Genomic DNA, 11,153 nt, shown 5'->3' on the forward strand with positions numbered 1-11,153 from the left:
ATAAAGTTTATAAAAGCTTATAGGAATTTTGAGAGCATGACTGCTAAAGACAGTGAAAGAAAGTACACCTGCCTTATTTAGACCTTGGTGATCTCGAAAATAAAGTTTGCATCATAATAACAAACAAGTTGAATTTGTCACATCGATGATATTGGATCGTCGATCGAGATTATGATGAGTTTAATGTAATGGGAGCATGGATCATGGGCTTGTAAGAGTATAAGTCTATCATGCAAATTTATTAAAGTTCAAATGAGCTTTAATAGTTTATTATATTTTAATTGAGTTAAAATATAGCCCATTAAGTTTTTATTAAATATGGTATTGATTTATGTAATATGAAAATATTCATGATACCATAATTTAAAACTTGCACACAAAACAAAATAATATTGATGCATAATAATCTCAATATATATGCATTAAAATTCGAGATTGTCTAATATATGGCGTGCAATTAGAATCCAAAGTTAAATTAATTAATCTAATTAATTAAGTAAATGATGGATTAGAAAATATAATAATGATTTTTTTATTATTATTATACATGCAATTTTCGGTGGAAACAAGATATACATTGCAAATATTTTTAGAATCTTTAATTGACTTAATTAATCTAATTAATTAAGTAAAAATTGAAGATTAGAAATAAATATAAGATTTTGAATCTTATTTACATAAAAGAGCATCCGAAAGGCTTTAATGAATTTTGAACTTTCGGCTCTTCCAAAGTTTTTCGGTTGATGCTCTCGAAATCTCCTTTTCTTTTGCAAGAAAAATTCGGACTTAAGTCGATTTCTTCTTCGTGTTCTATCTCTACGCAAAACATCTTCTAATTTTCTAATAAAAATTAGAAGAGGAACAAATAATCCGGTCGTAAACCTGATTCGGAGATCGAATAACGTTCGTAGGGATTTACAACAAGAGTTATATCCGCTAATACTGGTGTAGTTGGAGCCAAGTGAATTAATTCACTAAAGGTATATTACTAAACATCCTATGTTTTGATCGTAAAACCATAAGAGTGCCTAAAAAAAATATATTTTGATTTTCAAAATAAAATAAAAATTTTAAAATTCCGCTGCGTTTGAGCGTGTAGAAAACCGGGATCCAACATTATTATCCCAGCTCTTTGTCAAATAAGAAAAATTTATGCATGCTTCTCTAAAATGTGACATTTGAAATCTAAATACGTTAAAATCCTTTGTTCACCGCTTAAAAAAATGTAGAATTCAATCAATTTTGATGGACTGTTCATTGTAGTATGCTGTCTCGAGATGATGTTTATTGGTGGATAGCAGCGCCGTAATTGAATCGACATTTTATTATTCATGATCCTAATTGTTATAATAACTACTGGCTATGAACTATATATGTTTGCTTGATTGTGAAAAACTATGAATTGTTCTATTGATTAGACTCACTGAAATTAATTTCATACAAGACCTGATAATTGATTCGATGGGCCTGTCACTGATGGGAGACCAAATTGTCGGCAATATGAGCATTAAATGGACGAGTCAACAAAAGTTGACATTTTTGACTCAGATAGAAAGGAACGCGTTTTACACGCGGTAGGATGCGTTCAGACGGAACGCGTTTTCACACGGTCAAGGGGCTCTATAAATAGAGCTCTCCCTTTCATTTTGAAATCATCACTTCTTCGAGTTTTCTCTCATCTTATAGCATTCTATAATATTTGTAAGGTGTTTGTTCTACTGTATTAAGAGAGTATGTGATCTCTTTGGAAACACAGTGAGTGAGTTGTACACTACAAAATATTATAGTGGAAATTCTTTTCATCTTGCCCGTGGTTTTTACCCTAATTATTTTTAGGGGTTTTCCACGTAAATCTCGGTGTCCAGTTTATTCTTTATTTTCGGGGTTTTATTATCTCAAATTCCGCACGTGAGACCAACAAGTGGTATCAGAGCCTTGGTTTAAAATTTTTTAAAAATTCTGAGTATGCTTTGTGTTTGCAGCCTAGACTGATCTTCCACACCAGAAAAGATTTTTTGTTTAAGGCGGTATTATTTTGTCCAGTCTACCAAATTGCTGTAGACATAATGACGGGCAGGTACGAGATAGCAAAGTTCAACGGAAGCAATTTTATGCTGTGAAAAATAAGGATACAAGCAGTTTTAAGAGAGGAGAATTGCTTGGCGGCTATTGGAGATATACCGGTGGAGATTACAGATGATGGAAAATGGAATGAGATGAATGACAACGCTGTTGTCAATTTACACTTGGGTATAGCAGACGAAGTATTGTCAAGTATCTCTGAGATAAAAACAGCAAAGGTTATCTGGGATACTCTGACAAAGATGTACGAGGTCAAGTCACTACATAACATGATTTTCCTAAAGAGAAGGATTTATACTCTTCGGATGGCGGAATTTTCATCAATGACCGACCATATCAACACACTGAATACTCTATTTGCCTAACTCACTTCCATGGGGCATAAAATAGGGGAAAATGAATGTGCGGAGCTTCTACTTCAAAGTCTACCAGATTCATATGATCAACTTATCATCAATATTACCAACAATATTCTTATGGGCTTTCTAAGATTCGACGATGTCTTAACTGCGGTTCTCGGAGAAGAAAGCAGGTGCAAGAATAAGGAAGATAGGTTGGTAACATCGAAGCAGGCAGAGGCTTTACCGATTATAGGAGGAAGATTGATGGACCGTGACTCCAGTGGGAGCCAAAGACGAGGTATATCAAAGTCGAGAAGTAAGAAGAAAAATATTTACTGCTTTAAATGTGGCGGTAAAGGGCACTTCAAGAAAGAGTATACGAGTATCGACAAGAGTTCTCAAGGAAATGTGGCCAGTACTTCGGGCAATGGTGAAATTTTATTCAGCGAAGCAGCAACTGTTGCAGAAGGCAGACACAAATTTTGTGACACGTGGATTATGGATTCAGGAGCGACGTGGCACATGACGTCTCGGAGAGAATGGTTTGACCAGTATGAATCAGTCTCAGGAGGATCTATATTCATGGGAAATGATCATGCCTTGGAAATCACTGGGGTCGGTACTATCAAAAGTAAAATGTTTGATGGCACCATTCGCACCATACAAGAGGTACGACATGTGAAAGGACTGACGAAAAATCTATTGTCCTTGGGGCAATTGGATGACATCGGGTGCAAAACTCGTATCGAGAACGAGATCATGAAAATTGTGAAAGGCGCGCTTGTGGTTATGAAGGCGGAAAAGGTTGCTGCAAATCTGTATGTATTCTTGGGAGAAACACACAAAGAGGCAGAACTAGCTGTTGCATCAATTGGTTCAGGAGAAGAATTAACAATGTTATGGCATAGAAAGCTCGGCCATATGTCAGAACGAGGGTTGAAAATTCTCTCAGAACGGAAGCTGCTGCCGGGACTTACAAAAGTGTCATTACTTTTTTGTGAGCATTGTGTTACCAGTAAACAACACAGATTAAAGTTTGGCACTTCTACTGTCAGGAGCAAAAGCATATTGGAGCTGATTCATTCGGATGTTTGGCAAGCACCGGTTGTATCCCTAGGAGGAGCGAGATACTTTGTGTCGTTCATTGATGATTTCTCTGGGAGATGTTGGGTGTATCCAATCAAGATGAAATCAGATGTTTTCCAGATCTTCAAAGATTTCAAAGCGCGGGTTGAACTTGATTCTGAGAAGAAAATCAAGTGTCTGAATACTGACAATGGAGGAGAATATACCAGTAATGAGTTTGATGCATATTGTCAACATGAAGGCATCAAAAGTCAAAAGACAGTTCACAACGGCTTACACACCTCAACAGAATGGAGTGGCGGAGCGGATGAACAGGACCTTGTTGGACAGAACAAGAGCTATGTTGAGGACTGCAGGTCTAGAAAAGTCATTTTGGGCGGAAGCTGTCAAAACCGCTTGTTATATTATCAATCGTTCTCTTTCAGTGGTGATTGATCTGAAGACTCCGATGGAGATGTGGACTGGGAAGCGGACATATTATTCTCATTTGCATACATTTGGAAGTCCTGTGTACGTGCTGTAGAATGAGCAAGAAAGATCGAAGTTGGATTCGAAATCCAGAAAATGTATCTTCTTGGGTTATGCTGATGGAGTAAAAGGGTTTCGCTTGTGGGATCCTACTGTTAACAAGCCTGTCATCAGTAGATATGTTATCTTCGAGGAAGATAAAGTAAAGGGAGACAAAGGCACACAGAATTCAGAAACTACTATATTTCAGGTGGAAAATAAGACGGACGAAGGTCAAATTTCTTGTTAAGCAGTACCAGAGCACGAAGAACAAGAACAAATTGAGTCTGAGGTTTTCAATGTGAGGCAGTCAACTCGAGACAGAAGACCACCAGGTTGGCTTTCAGATTATGTGACTGAAAGCAATATTGCATATTGTGTATTATCAGAGGATGGTGAGCCATCGAGTTTCCACGAGGCTACTCAAAGCTCAGATGTATCATTGTGGATGATAGCAATGCAAGAAGAATTGGAAGCATTAGACATGAATCAAACTTCGGATCTTGTTACACTACCACGAGGAAGGAAAGCCATTGGAAACAGATGGGTCTATAAGATCAAGCGTGATGGCAATAACCAAGTAGAGCGGTATCGTGCTAGATTGGTGGTAAAAGGATATGCTCATAAAGAAGGCATTGACTTCAATGAGATATTTTCTCCTGTGGTTCGGCTGACAACAGTCAGAATAGTGTTGGCATTGTGTGCGGTGTTTGACCTACATCTAGAACAGCTAGATGTGAAAACGACGTTTCTTCATGGAGATCTTGAAGAAGAAATCTATATGCTCCAGCCAGAAGGTTTTGCGGAAAAAGGCAAAGAGAACTTAGTTTGCAGGTTGAACAAATTTCTGTACGGTCTCAAACAGACGCCGAGGTGTTGGTACAAGAGATTTGATTCCTATATCATGAGCCTTGGATACAACAGACTGAGTGCAGACCTTTGTACGTATTTCAAGAGGTCTGGTGATGATTATATCATTTTGCTGTTGTATGTGGACGATATGTTGGTAGCAGGCCCCAACAAAGATCAGGTCCAAGGATTGAAGGCACAGTTGGCTAAGAATTTTGATATGAAGGACTTGGGACCAGCAAACAAGATTCTAGGGATGCAAGTTCACCGAGACAGAAGTAACAGAAAGATTTGGCTTTCCCAGAAAAATTATTTGAAGAAAATCTTGCAACGCTTCAACATGCAAGATAGTAAGCTAATTTCGACCCCTCTTCCTGTTAACTTCAAGTTATCCTCCGAGATGTGTCCTAGCAGTGAAGCAGAGAGGATGGAGATGTCTCGAGTACCATATGCATCAGCAATGGGAAGTTTGATGTTCGCCATGATCTGTACAAGACCGGACATTGCTCAAGCAGTGGGAGCAGTTAGTCGGTATATGGCGAATCATGGACGAGAGCATTGGAGCACTGTTAAGAGGATCCTTAGATACATTAAGGGTACCTCGAATGCTGCATTATGTTATGGAGGATCGGATTTTACACTCAGGGGCTATGTCGATTCAGATTTTACAGGTGATCCTGATAAGAGGAAATCTACTACTGGTTATGTGTTTACACTTGCAGGGGGAACAGTAAGCTGAGTTTCAAAACTGCAGACAGTTGTGGCGTTATCTATAACGGAAGCAGAATATATGGCAGCTACTCAAGCTTGCAAGGAGGCAATATGGATTAAAAGGTTATTGGAGGAGATCGGGCACAAACAAGAGAATGTTCCTTTGTTTTGTGACAGTCAGAGTGCCTTGCACATCGCAAGGAATCCAGCCTTTCATTCCAAGACGAAATACATTGGAGTACGATTTCACTTTGTGCGGGAAGTAGTAGAAGAAGGAAGCGTGGATATGCAGAAGATCCATACAAAGGATAACATAGCTGATTTTCTGACCAAGCCAGTGAACACTGATAAGTTTAAGTGGTGTAGATCCTTAAGTGGTCTAGCAGAAACGTAAGCAGCAGGGAATGGAAAGATTGAGAGGATGTGTGGAGATGTGTTTGATTCTCAATCAAATCTCCAAGTGGGAGAAATGTCGGCAATATGAGCATTAAATGGACGAGTCAACAAAGGTTGGCATTTTTTACTCAGATAGAAAGGAACGCGTTTTATACGCGGTAGGATGCGTTCAGACGGAACGCGTTTTTAACTCGTTTTCACACGGTCAAGGGGCTCTATAAATAGAGCTCCCCCTTTCATTTTGAAATCATCCCTTCTTCGAGTTTTCTCTCATCTTATAGCATTCTATAATATTTGTGAGGTGTTTGTTCTCCTGTATTAAGAGAGTGTGTGATCTCTTTGGAAACACAGTGAGTGAGTTGTATACTACAAAATATTATAGTGGAAATTCTTTTCATCTTGCCCATGGTTTTTACCCTAATAATTTTTAGGGGTTTTCCACGTAAATTTCGGTGTCCAGTTTATTTTTTATTTTCGGGGTTTTATTATCTCAAATTACGCACGTGGGACCAACACAAGTAGTATCACAGAAAGGATCTTCAATACTTGTTACATCTGCTTAACTGGAAAGATGGGGAAATGACATGGCAAATCTTGATGGAGCGCTCCACATCAAACTTCGCACACCAAGCTTGGCAACATGAACCCGATGTACTCTGAATAATCGGAAATTTCCTTCTCATGCTTTTTGAAAAAAACTTGAAGGGTTTAGTAGTCACCTCACGTGATGATTGAAGATTCTTGTATCTCAATATGTGGACAGAATTAATGTTTTCCATTTTTTTTTCTACCCGAATAGTAATTTATTTGATCTACATCTACACCATGATGCTAGATTATTTTTTGTGGAACATTTTGTTTGTAGATTAGTCCAAATGTGTACCACAGCAAAACAGTTTTTGAATATGCAACCACAGAGCTGGTCAGGGATTTTTTTGGGATGACGATTTTCGGTCCAAACGCTTTCATACTTCAAAATTTTGGGAGAATGCCCTCATACGGGGATGATGGTCGTTCACTGGATTAAGAAGGTTTGTAAGACATACTGAACAACTGCATAACTAAAGTCATATCTCATTTATCAGGGCTTTCACCGAAGTATTTGACATAATGATTTCTTGATTACTCCAGCATATGCAGTTAATTTTCTTTTTTCTGCAGTGACCGTGAATATATACTTGGTAGAAGAATATGGGAAGCTGGAAGAAATTATTGTGTGACAAAGGTATTGCAAGTAGTTACACGTCCTTTGACCGTTTTCTACTTGTCAAGAACCAGCAAATATTCCTTCTGGTTTGTGTTTGTCTATGCTGCATAGAAATGCATGTTCTATTGTAGAGGCTAAAAACGTTTGAGGTGTACCATCAGCACCTACATTTTTGGTAGATCAACGTGAAAATTACTATTCATATATATCAGATGCAGCAAGTACGTCTTAAAGATTGCCAGGGAGTGGCAAACCTAGACTTGTTGATCTTTACTTTGCAAGCTGGGTTATCAGACCTGATAAGTATATATGTTATAGCTGCACTTTTTCTTTTCAAGAAAGTTCATGAATGCATTCTTACATATCCACAACTATGCAGCACCATCACTTAAAGGAGATGGCCTTTTATCGGCATTTGAGATCATATATATTCACTATAAAGACATGAATCCCAAAAGCCGTAGCCAAATTTGGCGTCGTCTTTACAAAAAATTATATCTGATGGTTATTTATAAACTTCTCTATAGCTAGTTGATGAAGATAATCTACTAATTTTGCTCTAATTACAAATCATATAACATGTACCAAGGCATTATTTGGATTCAAGTAATTGAAATCCGCTATATTATTTTAATCAAAGTTTCAAGAACGATAATGCTCAAACAAATTAAATCTCTAAACTTCGATCATGATTAGCAAAATCAAAAACTACAAGCATCATAATTATAACAAAATATAAAAATAAAATTATGTCAGCCATTTAAAATATTAATCCATAAACTAGCTCAAACTTTTTTGAGTGGAAATTATATTAAATCGATTCCAATACCTAAAGATATCATTCACGTGAATCACTCACTGATCTTTCGTCATGATTCACTATCACAATTAAGCATAGCGTCCCGTACGTCCGTGTTTTTTAATCTTTTTAAATACTGATTCCCACTTATTCCCGTACCTTTCTTCCTCTTCCTTCAGTGAAAGAGAGCCACCTAGACTTATCATAAAGAGGGCTTCGAATCCGCCATGCGCGGGTTCAACCCCCGTCGTTCGCCCATCAAAAAATGGACCATTTCTTTCGGAGACACAAGACAAACATAGAAATAATTTTTTCTGCAAGTCATCTCGAGTTCATACATTTGAAAATGTTATATATTTTCTTAAAAAAAATTATTGAATTGGTTTATTTTACAAATTTCCACTCCATGACCACCACAGAAAATAAAATTAATTCGTTATATTTATGTTAAATTTCTATTAACTTTTTCGATTTATTTTAATAAAAAAATGGATACGACATACTTCAATAATAAAAAAATATTAAAATTTAAAATCCTAGTTCAAATAGAATACTAATAAAATTGAATTTGTTTTCTTTGTTGACCATAAACAATTGTCTTTGCAACCTGTCGCCTATCAAAGAGAAATGTTCTCAGATTATATTCAATTGTCTAATTTTAATTTAGTTACGCGATATCTATATTTTTATAAATCTCATATATTAAAATCAATGTTGGATGATGCGATCCGGATGAATTGAGTAAGAAAGGTCGGGACAATCCACTGGATCTGATAAGAGTTTGTGTTTAAGGAAAATGAGCAAGGGATATGACTTCAAACGTAACCTGCAAACAAGGAGATGAACTCGTGAATGGGCGCCGGAGGAGTGTCCGACATGACCACTCCGATGCTTAAGTCAGCAGGTGAAGGATGAAGAAGAAAAGCTGTATATGTGAGTGAATAAACGTGAATGGTCAAAAGTCCAGAATCCTTCAAATGAAATACATACATGCTATTTATAGGAGGAAATCCCATGATTACCTTGTTTTCTGTGCTCACTTACTTATTAGGGTAATATAACTGCGCATACACTACTTCTGACAACTTATTCTGATACGCCAACCCTTGTGGTTCTGACAGTAATGATTGTCAAGCATAAGGTGTCTCATACTGATGCACTCGAGTGAAGTGTTGTTTTCGACGTAGCCCAGATAGAAAACCTCCCGGGACCTTGTATGAGAGCCCGGGCTTCTGATAACTCGGGGAGAAGATATCTCAGGCATTCACCTGTCCGACTTCTGACGAACTCCTCCTACATATTTACTCTGATTTGGGCTATCCATATAATATCTTGGGTCATTCATGACCCGAGCGGTTATGAAGATATCACCGTTAGACATTTAACTTGTTCTATTATAGCATTAACTTGACTTGACTAGCAATGGTGACGGACATGTTTAATTTGATATTTGTCCAATCAACAAACATTGAAGAGGGTTGACTAAATTTTTTTTAGGGAAGTGGCAGCAGGGGGCAGAGCCATTTTGCGCTAGGATGAACTTCAGGCTCTTATTATTTTTTTAAAAGTTATTAGTTTTTTATTTATTTTATTTTATTTTATTTTCAGCTCATGTTACAAATTAAAAAATAGAACAATCCCACAAATCACATTTCATTTCCAGATTGATTGGTTTATTATCGTAGGTCTGAAATTATGCGATTTGATGTAAAATTGACAATTCTAATATGTCAAATATTTAATTACTATTATTTGAGTCATGATAATATTAACTTATGAGTTATGATGTATGAATTTTTTAGTTTGGATTTGTATTATAAAAATCTATTGTCGCGAATTTTGGAAAAAATAATCAATCGATTGAAAATTTTTAGAATTTTTAATGTTGCAATTATTATCGGGTTTGTATTACAATATTTATAGTTAAAAAAATGGAAAATTGAATAATTGTGAGATTTGAAAAATAATTTTTTTGTTGAAATTTTAGATATGATTAGATTTTTCTGGTGAGGTGACTCAGGTAATGAAAAAATAAACACTAACAAATCATCAATTCAGTCTATAGGTGAACAAAATATCGGTTTCAACTAAAATAATCGATCAAATTGAATTAGTTTGAAAAACCTGTTCACTTTATTTGGAAGTTCGTTTTAATTTTTTAAAACGTCAATTATTTTGGTTTCGGGTTTTAATTTTAAACCCTATTTAATCGAAAAAACCAGACTTTTATATAAAAAATTAATATTATTAAATTTTCTAATAAAATTTATTAAAATATAAATATTTTAAATTTCTAATAAGACAATATAACCAACTTAAAAATTTATATTTATGTAATTCAAATTTTATATTATATATTTTGTTAGTTAAAATTTGAGTGTTCTTTAAAAATTTAATTTGGCTATATATCCAACAAAATAATCGTTTCTTTCAATTTGATTTATTCAATTTTCATAGTAAATTTCGGTCCATTCGACTTAAAAAAAAAAACCAATTAATTCAATTTAAAAAAATTCAATTCGATTTTAATCAAATACTATTATTATTAAAATTATTATTATTATCTAGTTCGACGAAACCACGGGTTTTTTTCAAAAATATTATAAATTAATAAAAATATTGTAAAAATATAGCAACTTCTAAAACTTTGTAAAACTAATACAATCCGGGACTTACTGTCCCGGATTCAAATTTTTTATTATTATTATTTTTTAACTTTTTTAAAAAAAAAAATAAAAGGGGTATCGGCGACGGTTTAACAAAACCCGTCGCTATTAGCGACGGTCTAACAAAACCCGTCGCCATTGGCAACTGTTTTACAAAATACCGTCGCTGATAGCAACGGTTTTTTACCGTCGCTATTTGCGACGGTTTTACCAAGTACCGTCGCTATGTGCGACGGTTTTACCAACTTGCTGCTAAGGCACGGATTCAATTTCCATAAGAGTCTGCCACGGATTCTGAGTCCGTTGCAAAAATCCACGGATTCAATATCAATGACCCATTAACACGTGACCTTCTTTCTGCCTATTTAAATGCGGTGATGCTCTTCATTTTATCACCGAAGCCGAGCAACTTAGGAGCAAAATTATTTCTTTCGATCACCGAGCATCGAACATTCTTTCCAGCACTGATCTTCAGACTTTTCTATTTAATTATCAGCGTAAGTCTTCTG

This window comes from Primulina huaijiensis, chromosome 9, assembly GCF_012295235.1.
Source record: "Primulina huaijiensis isolate GDHJ02 chromosome 9, ASM1229523v2, whole genome shotgun sequence".
Taxonomy (NCBI): domain Eukaryota; kingdom Viridiplantae; phylum Streptophyta; class Magnoliopsida; order Lamiales; family Gesneriaceae; genus Primulina; species Primulina huaijiensis.